General features: G+C 41.0%; 2 long non-coding RNA genes across 4 annotated transcripts in view; both read right to left on the bottom strand.

The window, feature by feature from the left end:
* LOC104316531 (uncharacterized) overlaps positions 1-12,274 on the bottom strand; it is a 161,810-nt gene that overhangs the window by 17,317 nt on the left and 132,219 nt on the right. The gene's annotated exons all lie outside the window — the stretch shown is intronic.
* LOC138689899 (uncharacterized) lies at positions 7,173-10,883 on the bottom strand. 2 transcript variants are annotated; one of them, XR_011328693.1, is made up of 4 exons: positions 10,639-10,883; positions 10,324-10,546; positions 8,652-8,757; positions 7,173-7,541 (listed from the first exon to the last, which is right to left on the bottom strand). It is a non-coding gene; the product is annotated as an uncharacterized lncRNA (long non-coding RNA). The 2 variants fall into 2 exon arrangements; XR_011328692.1 differs by having other exon boundaries at positions 7,173-8,757.

Here is a 12,274-nt window from a genome sequence, read left to right as displayed (position 1 = left end):
TCCACCTAACGGGCCTCTTGAAGAGTACAGATGGAATCAAGATGTGTGAACAGAGCTCCAAAAAGAGAGCCATGGGATATCAGGATACACAGCAAAGCACTCTATCTCAACAGATAAAAAGGAAACAATATCAGATTCAGATACAGTGTGAAATAGCTCACTCCAGCTGGTAGGACAGATTCTAACACCATTATATAGGTGAGATTATTGCAGAGGAAGATGCTATTCCATATGTGCAAAAGCTAGCAAAATACAGCCCAAAGTAACCATATAACCTTGTGCCAACTCCTTAAAAAGGTCATACAAAGTCACAAACTCCTTTTCACTTATGTCCATACACTGCAAAAGGCTAAAAGTTACTGTGGGCTGTAGCTCTGTATACCCAGGTACCTGATGGGTTGGACACTGGAGTCTTTTGAAAGCAGCTTATTTTTACCTAGCTAGCTAGCCATTTGTCAGCTGAAGGACTAAGCTTGGCAATTTATGCACAGTGTGTGTTTGGTTTCAAAGGGCTAATAAAGATCAGGGGACAACATTTCAGACATAAACATGTGGCACAGAAACTGTGGGTCTTGAGGGTAAAACAAAATGAATGGAAAAGTTAGAAAAGAAGATGAGTTTTCAAGTTTGCCATGATGCATTTGCTTATCTGCCAGAAAACTAACCACTCCATTGTCCTGCAGGGTGAATCTCTCTGGAGCAGGACTATGAAGATGAGAACCCCTCCCCGTAGTGTATGAAAATGAGAAAGCATTTGGTGGCTGGCCTTTCGAAACATCCAGAGGTCCCATTTGAATGTATAGAGAATTAATTTAAAGCAGGGCAACTTCCTAGTGCAGGCCAGGGCTCAGCTCCATAATACTTTTTCACATGAATTCACAGACAAGAAAAGAAAAATCACGCTAGTATATCAAAAACCCCTACAACAGCCAAATAAAATGAAACACCTGCTGGCAGGAACTCTACCAGCTACTACTTGTTGCCAGTGTCTCCCATCTGAAAAGGGGACATGACTAGAGATGAACTATGTGTATTTTATAAGATGAAACAGAGTACAAGGCAAGGCCCTAAAAACAGATAGGCTGTGCAATCTACTCTACGGACCAGCCACTTCTGAAAAGAAACCAGATACTTTAGGCTAGGACTAGGAGCCAAGGCTGAAACACCACAGAGAAATGCCTGTGATTGACAACGGCAGAATTCACTGATGGTATAACTCAACTTATATCAGACTCTCAGTGGCTCATTTCTTCAATGACCTTCAAGTTCTGCCTCTGCTAACAACAGGAACGGCAATCATTTCAGGAAACAGAACAAATTTCTGCCTTCTCACAAGAAGAACAGAGGAGCATGCAGTACTCTTACACAGTTCTGAGATAAGGTTATAGCCAGGATTTGGCCCAAGTTTATACATATCAAGATTTTCAGCTGCATTTGATTACTTTAAAATGCCATAAATCACTGACTAACACTCAAGATTTTCACATAATTTTTCCAGGAAGTTACTTTAGCGACCAGGGAACTGTCACAGTGATTACAGAACTATATGCAAGTGCCATCCTGATAAACCTGACATCCCCGTGAGACGTGTGCAATATGAGATTCAAACCCTGATATGAAGGACGAACCCAAACAAGGTGGGAATTCAGCTCACTCTCCATGTTCAGGCACATCTCCCTGCTTGGACTGCGAAGGTGGTCAGTTGTCGTATTGAGTTTGGTCATTAACAGCTGTTCCTCAGGACAGGAGTGAGAAAACCAGATCTCTACTACTAGAATTTGATGGTCAATGACTTTGCACATGAATCCTAGTGTGGCCACAGCTCTCTCTCTTGGATTATAAACCTAGTTAAACCTTTGATTAAGGAGTTAGTTAGTAAATGAATGGTAACCTGATCATTGTCATCTGTATCAGCAGCAGAGTTACACCCTCCCATTGTATCTGAGGCAGTAACTAGTGTTCTCCATGTGACTTGTAAATAACCTTGGCCCTGGAAACTGTGCTGTTGGAGTAGTGGGTAAGAGGAAGCTTTAAAAAAAAAAAAAAAGGCATTAAAACTAGGACTAAAGCCCAAAGGCAATGATCAGTCTGTCTCACAGACTGTCACTCAGGTTGAGCTGATACTTAAGCACCGAGTTCCCCCCTAGAGTGGTACCTCTTTCTTTTCAGTCTATCATGACATATTTACAGCTTTGTCTCTCAGCTGTCCCTACTGAGACTCCAGGGATCCACACTGGCCCGTCATGAATGTTATTTTTCTTGAGCTACTACTGCTTAGAGCGAATAGAAGATATTCAGCAAGGAATTAAGAGTCTGTGTTAATGTGATTTCTGTCATCCCCATATATCCTGGATTAGGTTAAACATATTCTTTCTCCCCTTTCCTGTTTCAGCACTGCTTCCAAATGTATATGGTATAGAAGTAAGCATGCATTAGCTATATCTATACTAGAAAATTGAACAAGCCTGGGACTGCTCTTCAGGATTACAGCTACTGGTTGCAGATGGTTCCTATTCATACTACTTAACCTTCTTAGCCTCCAAAACAAGATGGTCAGGTACATATTCAGAACATGTCCCTGGTTGGAGTTAATCCCTGAACGGTGCCTGTAAATTATTTGGGAGAATCCTAGCTGGCCCAGGTCTAAAGCCTGCCAAGGACTCTTCTAACACTTTAAGTGTAGACAACACAGTGCCTGGGAATGTTTCCTCACAGTTTTTTCAATAGTATAGACATTGCTGTAGAGAACAGAAAAAGAAACTCAAAGTCATACAGAATCCAATGTCTAGTGGTTTAGTTTTACAGTTGTTTTCTTTTGTTTTCATTTAAACTCCTGGTCAAAACTGCCTTACAATCTACCAATATATCCTACTGGTTTACAAAACTATTCAATGCTCCTATGAAGACCTTGATTAGCTGTAAATGTATTATCAAACCTGAGTCATTATATTAGACACAGGAAACACTATGGGTAGGTAAATTATTCAATCACACCCATAAACGATAAAAATCTTTCAGACCAGAAGGGGTCTAACTGTCTTTCAGACCTCTATGGAGAAAGAGGAGAGACTGAGTCTCTCCTAAGGGGGTACCCAAACTGTATCATTCAGCAGATCTAAAACAGAAACTGAGTCATATTAGAGAGCAAGCAAGCATTTACAGGTCTCTACTCTAGAACAGAGTACCCCATCTCCTGTCTGAGTGTGACAGGTCCCACGCTAAGGTCACTGGTTACTGGGTTATTCAAGCATTCATTGTTGATGCAGAGTCAATCTGTTCCTGCTCAGTTATGCAGCTAGCCACATCAGCCCTCAGTTTCACTGTCCTTTCTCAAACAGACATCCAGACACAAGGACAGTGGTTTCAAATCCTTACAGAGTAGAAAAGCTCTCTGCTCAGAGACAAAAATCCCTATCTCTCCCTGGTATCATTACTTAGTAGCAATAACTCCAAGGTGTTGAGACCACATTTAGCTTTACGGAATAAAACATAACAAGCTGTCAAAATGTGCATAAATAAATTAGAGTCATTATTCCAGCTTAAGGTTCTGGGGACATAAACAATCCTCTTGAAGTTTGCTGTGACATATTTTGCAGCAGGAGCCAAGCATTAAAATTATGTCCTGTATACAGAGAGCTGTAAATGCATTCTGTCTTAGGGCCTGGCACTGCGGCGCAGAAACCAACAGGCCTGCTTTGGAATAGAAAATAAAGCAGTCCGGGGCCAATTCCCTGCCCCTGAGCACAGGTTTTATGGCACAGCCCACGTCCATATGGCTAAACTCTGTCCTTCTGCTCACTCCCCAAAGAGGAGTCCTCATCCATATCTGCCTGGCTCACACTGCTGCCCTAACCCATATCCAGACACCATTGCAGAGAGTGCTGGCTGGCGCAGGCAAAACCATGCAATGGAGCACGCTAAGAGTTAAACACCACAGGTCACTTCATGCCACTGCTCCTGGCCCTGTCCAGGTTACTAACACAGATACAGTCTGGGACTTCTGCTAGGATATTACCCTAAAACATGTTTACCTTTCCATCAGTGACTTCCAGTTGCATAATAAGAAATGCAGTAAGCAAGATCCAAAAAAGGCATGAGGAATGAAGACATACATAACATTTTTTGTGTTTAGAGACATAAAGGAGCTGTACCAAGTGAGACCACAGATCCGCCAGCACTAGCCAACGGCGCAAACTTTGGAAAAAGTATGAGATCAGGGTACGCGTGCAGTGATACTTCCTCAGTACACCCTCCTTTGTGACTTGGGGACTTCCTGAACCAAAAGTGGTATCTTCGTATTTAATAGCCCTCTTAGGATTCTTCTGAAAGAAAATGAACTCTGGATTTAAATGCTGCATAATTAAAAAGGCAATGAAAATAGGCTTTAACAATTTGAATTATAAACAAGGAGCAAATCTATTCATTCAGAAAATGCATTTTACATCAAAAGAACATCAAAACAAGGATGAACAAGAGTAGTGTCATTAAAAGACAGTATCAAGCTGAAAGCTACAATCTCTAAGAGCAAAATGGCACTGACATCCCCACAGAAGGCTTTTGCTTGGGCTCAGTGCACACAAAACAAAACCAAAACAAATTTCATAGCGTATTCAAGACAGAACCTGCTGTGACAGAAATCAAAACAAATGGCTAATAACTCAGCAGCAAAATGTAGGATTCTTCCTATTTTGCAACCAATTTTTATAGTAAAGTTTTTTCCTGATGTTTTCTGGTATGCCCCTTTAAGGTTTTGAAAAACCACCATAGCAGCTGTGTCTTTGGGTCCTGATGGGTACTTTTGAGCTACTTGCTAAATCCATATTAGGAGCTGAGGCAGCTGTGGCAGTATGAAGAACTGTTCCACTCCTGAGTGGGAAATTCCATGAGATAAAACATTCTTGCATTTTGTCCAGCAGAAATACTGTATTTCCACTGAAAATGCCATACTAATAAGCTCACTAGTGATGTCTTTTCTAGAAATAAATATGACAAAAAATTTCTGATGCTCTCTCTCTGTCTCCCCCTTCCCCCCACCCCTTCTTTCCTCCTTCTCTTCAAAGTGGGAGCAAGGTGGTAAAAACAAAGAGCTAAATGCATTTTTTTCCCCCTAATAATAAAAAAATGGATATTCCCTTACTTATCCCCTGATGTATCAAAAAAATACCATGGGAAAACCATTCTGCTTTCCAAAACTTGTTGTTTACCACAGAAAGGAAAGACTCCCTAGAAACACACCTAACACAGAAAGGCTCTTGCTTGCTCTGTGCTTACTCACAGCTCAGTCACAGTCACACAGATGCAAGTTTTAACATCCATGATCTGACTCCTCTGAGACTTCCCCTCACCTCCATGTACTTTGTATACATGACACAAAAGCATTCCAATATTTTCATTTGGGAAATTAGGGAAAACCTACAGAAATTAATTTTGAGCAGATGATGGCACAATTCTGACTAGAACAGAAATCAAGAAGAATGCAAAGTCTTCAGCCAAACTTGGGAAGGAGGTATAAGGTGCTGCAACGCAGAATTCTCACATTCTATGTATCACCATCTGATATACATTAGAGGAATGCTGGTTATGTCATTTGTTTCTGTTCTGCCAAAAATATCTTCATGCAAAATGGTGACAGCAGTACTGCCAACCTCACAGGGATCCTGTGAGGACAATGAACTGCTTTGCGGTGTTCCTACACTGGGCAAATATTAGATGAAGGATTGAGGAGCCTAGCACCACCCTATGGCCTCCTCATATGTCAGAGAAGCATACAGGGCTCTTGGCATGCAAAGCAGCTCTATTCATTCTCACTTGTAAATACTGTTGTTATGGATTGTCAGCTACTCAAAAGAGCAAAACACAAGCCCAGAGTTTTGCCAGCAAAGGCCGTGAAGCAAAAGCAGTTGTGATCTAGCTGTGATCACTAGATACCAGCCAGGGCAACACAAGAAACACAATATCCAAAGACACACAGGAGTAGGATGGGATCAATTTATCAGCCAACAAACTCAACATAATTACCACTAGCTATAAACAAGCTGATTGCAGTACTATTTAAACCTAGTAAATTAGATTTCCTTTCACCAGGAGGAACAATCTGTGCTCTGGTGCTCTACTGTGGACTGACAGGAAGGTAGGGAACCATGCATGCCACTGGGGAGAGATCTGTGATCATTTTACCTAAACCAGCATTGATCTGGATTCCTCAGATCACTAATCACCTTCAGATTACAACACAACCACCATACCAATGCAAGACAAAAATGAACTGTTTACAGCTATATGTGTAAGATCAAATTAAATAGGGAAAGGGGAGGAGGGGAGTGCAGGACAAAAGAATCTAATAAAATCAGATCAGAATACATTTGGGTTGCAAAGCATTTAAGAAAAAAATCCAGGAAAAAAAATATGTTAAATGATCCTTCAAACTAACCAGTAACTCTAGTAAATCAGCCATACAGCAAGGGCTCAATGCTTTATAGGGAAGGGAAGTGTTTTTATGACGTGGAAACTATAGTAAGGGTAGCAGGTGACACAAGCCCCTCAAAAACATTGCATTTTCAAAGCAGTTTCAAACATCCTCTCAGAAGGAACAGTTTTATATGACAGTGTCCTCAGGCCTCTCACACCCCATCAGTGATGTCCATGTCTTGGAACATACATGGAAAAAACAGAGGCATCTCTACAAGGTATCCCTGGAAACAGGCTAATACACAGAAAAGGCAGCTTTACAGAAAGACACCGTGAGGTTCCCCATTTCTTTTCCCCTCAGCCTATGTTGTGCCAGGAGGAAGGGCAGACATAATAAATATGGGAATCCCCCAAAAAACTAAGAAAGGCTTTTCTGAAAATACTGTGTGTACAAGATTATAACCTACTCCTTTCCCCTCTGGTGGTTACAGTCCAGATTACATAGGCACACCTTATCACTGAAGACAGACAATTAAATATGTGAACGGCTGTCAAGAAAATGGTCTGTGTTCTTGTGAAACCATTTCACCATTCTTCCACAAACAGGAAAATATTTAGCAAGAGGTGTGCAAACTGGGCACAGATGCAAGAGTGTGATTGAAAGGTGGGTGTCTTCTGCTGAAAGCAGATCTAGACAGAAGGATTCAGCATGAAAAATATTTCCTTTGTCCTCCAGACTTAGAATTTTCTTCCTCTGGCCTGAAAATGTTCATTACTTTTATTCTGAAATTTCGAGTGTTTTCTGTTCACACTTCCAACAACAAATTGTCAATTGTGGTCCCATATTTACAATATTTCTCAGAAAAACCTATTGATCACAGCAAAATATTCCCCTGCTTGCTCACATAGACTAAAGCATTTGAGCCACTGGAAAATACAGCAGAGAATAAAACATTCAGTCGTTAAAACCCACTTACCCAGTTTCTCTCTAACAGCCCTTCAGAGCTTCAGTTCAGTGACATGAGAAACTCCCAAATCTGGAAAGTGGTCAGTCTGCAGAGAAAGTACTTTCCAATGGCTTTGATGTGTTCTGGTGAGACTCTACATTACTCCAGAAGCCCCAGGGTCGTACACTGTAGTAATATAAGGGTTGAAATTTGTCCTTATATTTTTGCACCACTAAATTCCTACATAATCCTCATTTTGAAGACTTAAGTGAGACTTAAGCAGTACATAGCCTCTTACCAGGTCTTCTTTGTGTTGGCACAAATTTCACCCAGGCAAGACAATATTTGCTCAGGTGCAGTACCTTGGGAGAGAGTTAATCCCTTTCATTTCTGACACAATAGTTATTATGTACAATAACTAATAAAAGCCACTCTCGAGATCGACAACCTACACATTTTCAATTTCCTCTCATATACTCTAGCCTTTCATAAGCTGCTTTGATCCTGCATAGGTGTCAATCTTTGTATGCATATAGGTCACAAGAAAGTTCATCTCATGTTAATAGCCCAGTCACCTTCGGATGCATTGATTTTAAGCAATTTCCATTTCCAAATTTCAATTTATCATCTTATTTCAGTCACTCCATTATTCTCAAAGACACCAAGCTACAGGGACCATGATTTTGCTTCAGCTCCATATTAAAGAGGAAAAAAAGTCATGTCAAATATCAGAGCTTCCTTCTTGCCTGGCCAGTTGGAGACACACGTGCAGACTGTACCCTTCCCTGTCAAGGAAAAGGTGGGCCATCTGAGGCAGGGTTTACTGGAACTCCTAACCCAGCAGTAATATTCCTGAGACAGTGATCAGACAGAAATCAGACAAAATGTGGAATCGAATCACACAGGCTCAGGATGCCTTGTGAAATCTGCACCGAGGGCTCTGAATGTGGGGAAAGGCAGAGGGCTGCCTGACACAGGCACGCCTAGAAGAGCTCTAAGGCAGGGTGCTGCCTTGGGTTTCTGCATGGAGCACAACCCTCCCCTCTTCTCCCTCCAGCACCAGAGGCCGAGCACAGCCCTTCACAAGTGTACACGCTGGACGCTGCCACAACCTGGACCACCCCTCCCAAAGTAAGACGTCCCCCGTAGTTTTTCCCCTTTTTCCACACACCACCAGTAGCAGATTAATGCACCAAAAGTCCTGCCTTCTTTGCTGCTTCAAAGAGGGACAGATGCTGCCAGCAACAGCATGCAAGTCAAGAGGGACTGGACTTAGTCTTTTCTGGGAAGGCAAACCTTATAGAAATGTTTGTTTTCACTCTGCTGTTCGACATTCCGGCTAGTGGGAAGGTTCAGGAACTTGTTCCAATGGCTTGTTTCTCCTGCTCCCTCCCCTGGCAAACTGAAATCAATATTGTTAGGTTCTTTTAATTCCCTTAAAGACTCTCTCTCTCTCTCCCCCCCCCCTTTCTGACATCACACAAACTTTGCTTTGGACTCCAAAGTATTCATTTTTCACATTACTCATTTTAGGTGTCTGAAAAGCTTCTTACTCATCAGCCCGTAGAAGGAAGTGTTCCTTTTAAATTTTTTTTCTTTTTTAAGACAAATAAGAGATACATATCTCAGGAACAGAAATGAAGTCTCTTCTATGACATCGCAACAAGATGTCTATAAACCTGATTTGCAGCCCCCCCTTGGCACACACTTGCTGGCTTTGCTTCACACTCACTCAGAGCCCTTTATTTCTGTAGACACAGCAAAAAACTGTGCCAGTTGAGGAAATCTGGGGAGCCTTTTCATCCAGGTAAAGTAACTGCAGGGAATTGTAGTGCAGTTGAATTCATTTCTCACAGGCCACTGAACACTGTGCTGCACGTTAATGACTTTTGGTAGCCATGAGCTTAAGCTACACTCTTAACTAGAGCTTAAAAGCTGCACAGCCCAGTGTCGGCCTCCAGAGCTCAGCAAGGACTCCTGTCAGCAATGCCTGGAAAAGAGATGAGCATGTAACACAGGAAGTGGCTTGTGAAGCAAGCAGCTCCCTTCCTCATTTACCAAAAGTTCCCTTTTCTGCTCAGCTCCTCTCCCAGACTTGTTTGGACTAGCAGAGGAATATACCAGTGCAGCCCTACCTGTCAGCAGGGAAGAATGTTTGTGCCTCTGATTCCTCTATCTCTCTACCAGAGCTTTGCTCTTGGATGTCCTCAGGCTCCTGATAACCTCCTGATGTTACCACAGCTGTTTAACATAAACCCATAAAATTCTTGAGGTTGCTGCATTGCCCTTTTCTCCTGTCCACACCCAGGACCTCCTCATCTTCTTACATACAGTAAACAATTCCCCGCAGGGTCCACATTTATTGTGATAACTAACAAGCCCATTAAAACTTCAGCTCTGACACACACTATACAGCAAGCTTCAGTGCACTGCTGTCAGGTAAGACTTTGCTGATGCATTCAGACTTTACCAATAAAATAATATTTGTGTTCTCACAACCATCTACTGAAGTCTCTCAGAAAGCCATAGCAAGAGCTTCAAGGTATTTTTAAGAAAGGAAAAGAAAAGAGAAAATATTTTTCCCCATAGAGACTTCAGCAAGTCTAAGCTTATGTAGACAGGGTGGAAAGCATTTTGCAAAGGCAAAAAGCAGATGTTGTCACAAAGCCAGTTTTGTCCAGCTCACCTATACCATTCCTTTGGTTCAGAACAAATTGGATGCAAGTAGCACCATAATCAAGTATTTCTGGTTTGGCCCCTGGGAGGACAGAATACAGCTGAAATCCAGATGATCCACATTTTTCACATCAAGTAAGCCAGGATCACATACAGGGCAAAACAAAGCAATTTGCAAATGCCTTTATCTAGACTTCAGGTCTGAAAAATATGCTGCGCTGCTTGTGCTTGTTTGGAAACACTCTTAAGTCTAAGTCAGCAAGAAGGTCTTGCTGCATTGCTTCATGCCTACCTGGGACAACGTCCTGTGCAATTGTTTGTACAGCTGGATAGAGCATTCAGGATGTCTGTTTGAGGTGCAAGTCCTAATTCCCCTCCCCTGCGGACACTTGAGAATATATTCTGTGACAGACTATATTATGCACAATTTCTTCATTCAGTTTTCTCTCCAGCTGAGACTACCTTTCTGATAAATACATACGTCTACATTTACACAAATGCATAGGCATATATAGCTAAAAGAGAGAGTATGAAAATACTAGTCAGTCTGTATTGACAACCTTTGTTTTAATAATACAAATATCTGAAAGCATTTCTCTGTACATACCTTGCTGTAAGTCCACAGCCTATTTCCCAATCAAAGAACATGTTGCCCATGCAACAGCAATAAAGCTGTCATACCGCCTTCGGCTGTAACTTGCAATCTGTCTGTATCCAATACTTCACTGAAAAAGAAAAGGTGCAGGCCCTAAATCTGGATGAACTGACTGGCAAAGGGCTGTGCTACCTAAAGTTCAGCTCACTTTTTTCTTGGCAAAATCACTTAAATCCTCTAATGTAGATTTATGTCATTTTGTCTAGATGCCTTCCCCACAGAGGCTTCAGATATTAATCATGCTTCCTCCACAATCATGGAAACATACCTGAGTTAGCATGAAATTACTTTTCAATTTTTTTTACCTCTTCCCTCTCCTCCAAAATACCTGTCCTGGCTGAAAATATCACATACTATATTTTACTCTTAGGAAGAATTTTATCTGTGATAGTTAACAAGATGCTGCAAATGATTAAGACTGTAACATCTTCAACATTTCTTAAATTGTTTTACAGACTTTGCTGCTGCTTGGTCAGACTCACTGACACCTGTAAATTCAATATCTTTAGAGATATTTTCCTATTTCACAATTTCAAAAAGTTCCAGACTTGTGATTAATTTTAGAGATAAATGGCCAGTAATAAACTACTCACCTTTTTTTTTTTTTTTTTCCTATGTTTCATGTTTCATTAGAAGATGCAAAACACCCTGACAAACAGGAACTGAAAAAGAAAATATTGGAGCAGGGAGCTGTGTTTGTAAAGATGACAGTTTAATATATGCAAAATGAAAGTTATTTTATAAAACCTATTAATAAAAAATATTCCCAAGCTAAACCAGAGTCAACTGCTGTATTTCTGCTCTACTTTAAACAATATTAGTTTCATAACTAATTAACTCACAATTACTAATATTTTTCCTTGATGAACTCTGCTGCCTCATCCTAATGAAAGTGCTGCAAGGTAATACAGCAGTTACATGACAATGCAAATAGGACCCATTCAATTTGCACAAAAAAAGGTTGCAAGGAACAATTAGCACTTCATTAATATGATATAAAATGCTAATTTGCCATATATCCCAAGTGACTCAAAACTCCTTTCCATCCATATGTGCAAATAATAGTTAATATGATGCAGTGTGTGTGAACCAGGTTCATGGTGCATTAGCTGGAATCCCTGTGTCAGTTTTCTGTATAATAGCTATTAGTTAATATGAACAGTAGCTCATATTTAACCTATGACAGCAGTGTTAAATGATAAAAGGATCTGTTGGCAGCAATATCTCATAATTCCACCCCTGTAAAGTTCTCCCTTCCTTGCTTTCCAGGATGAAGTATTGGAAACTGACTTCTAATCTAATTTATAAAGCAGATTGAAATGAAGTGCTGGTAGCACTCAGCTCGGCTGCTCAGCATTTTGAGAGGCAAGATCATTCCTGGTGAATCGCACAGCTCAGGCATTCAAGCACTCACTGGCAGCTTCTAATGATCAAAGTATTTGACTTAAATAATTGATTTATTTATACCAGTAAAGAAGCTCCAGGGGGTTGTGAATATTATGAGATATAATCACACCACTAGGGAATTAGAGACACTCAGATGTGCCTTGTGCCTGCTAATGCCCTGCGGGTGTGATTAGGATATCAC

The sequence above is a fragment of the Haliaeetus albicilla genome, chromosome 18 (assembly GCF_947461875.1).
Source record: "Haliaeetus albicilla chromosome 18, bHalAlb1.1, whole genome shotgun sequence".
NCBI classification, from domain to species: domain Eukaryota; kingdom Metazoa; phylum Chordata; class Aves; order Accipitriformes; family Accipitridae; genus Haliaeetus; species Haliaeetus albicilla.
The sequence above is the reverse complement of the archived record's forward strand: the minus strand, read 5'-3'. Positions and strand labels throughout refer to the sequence as shown.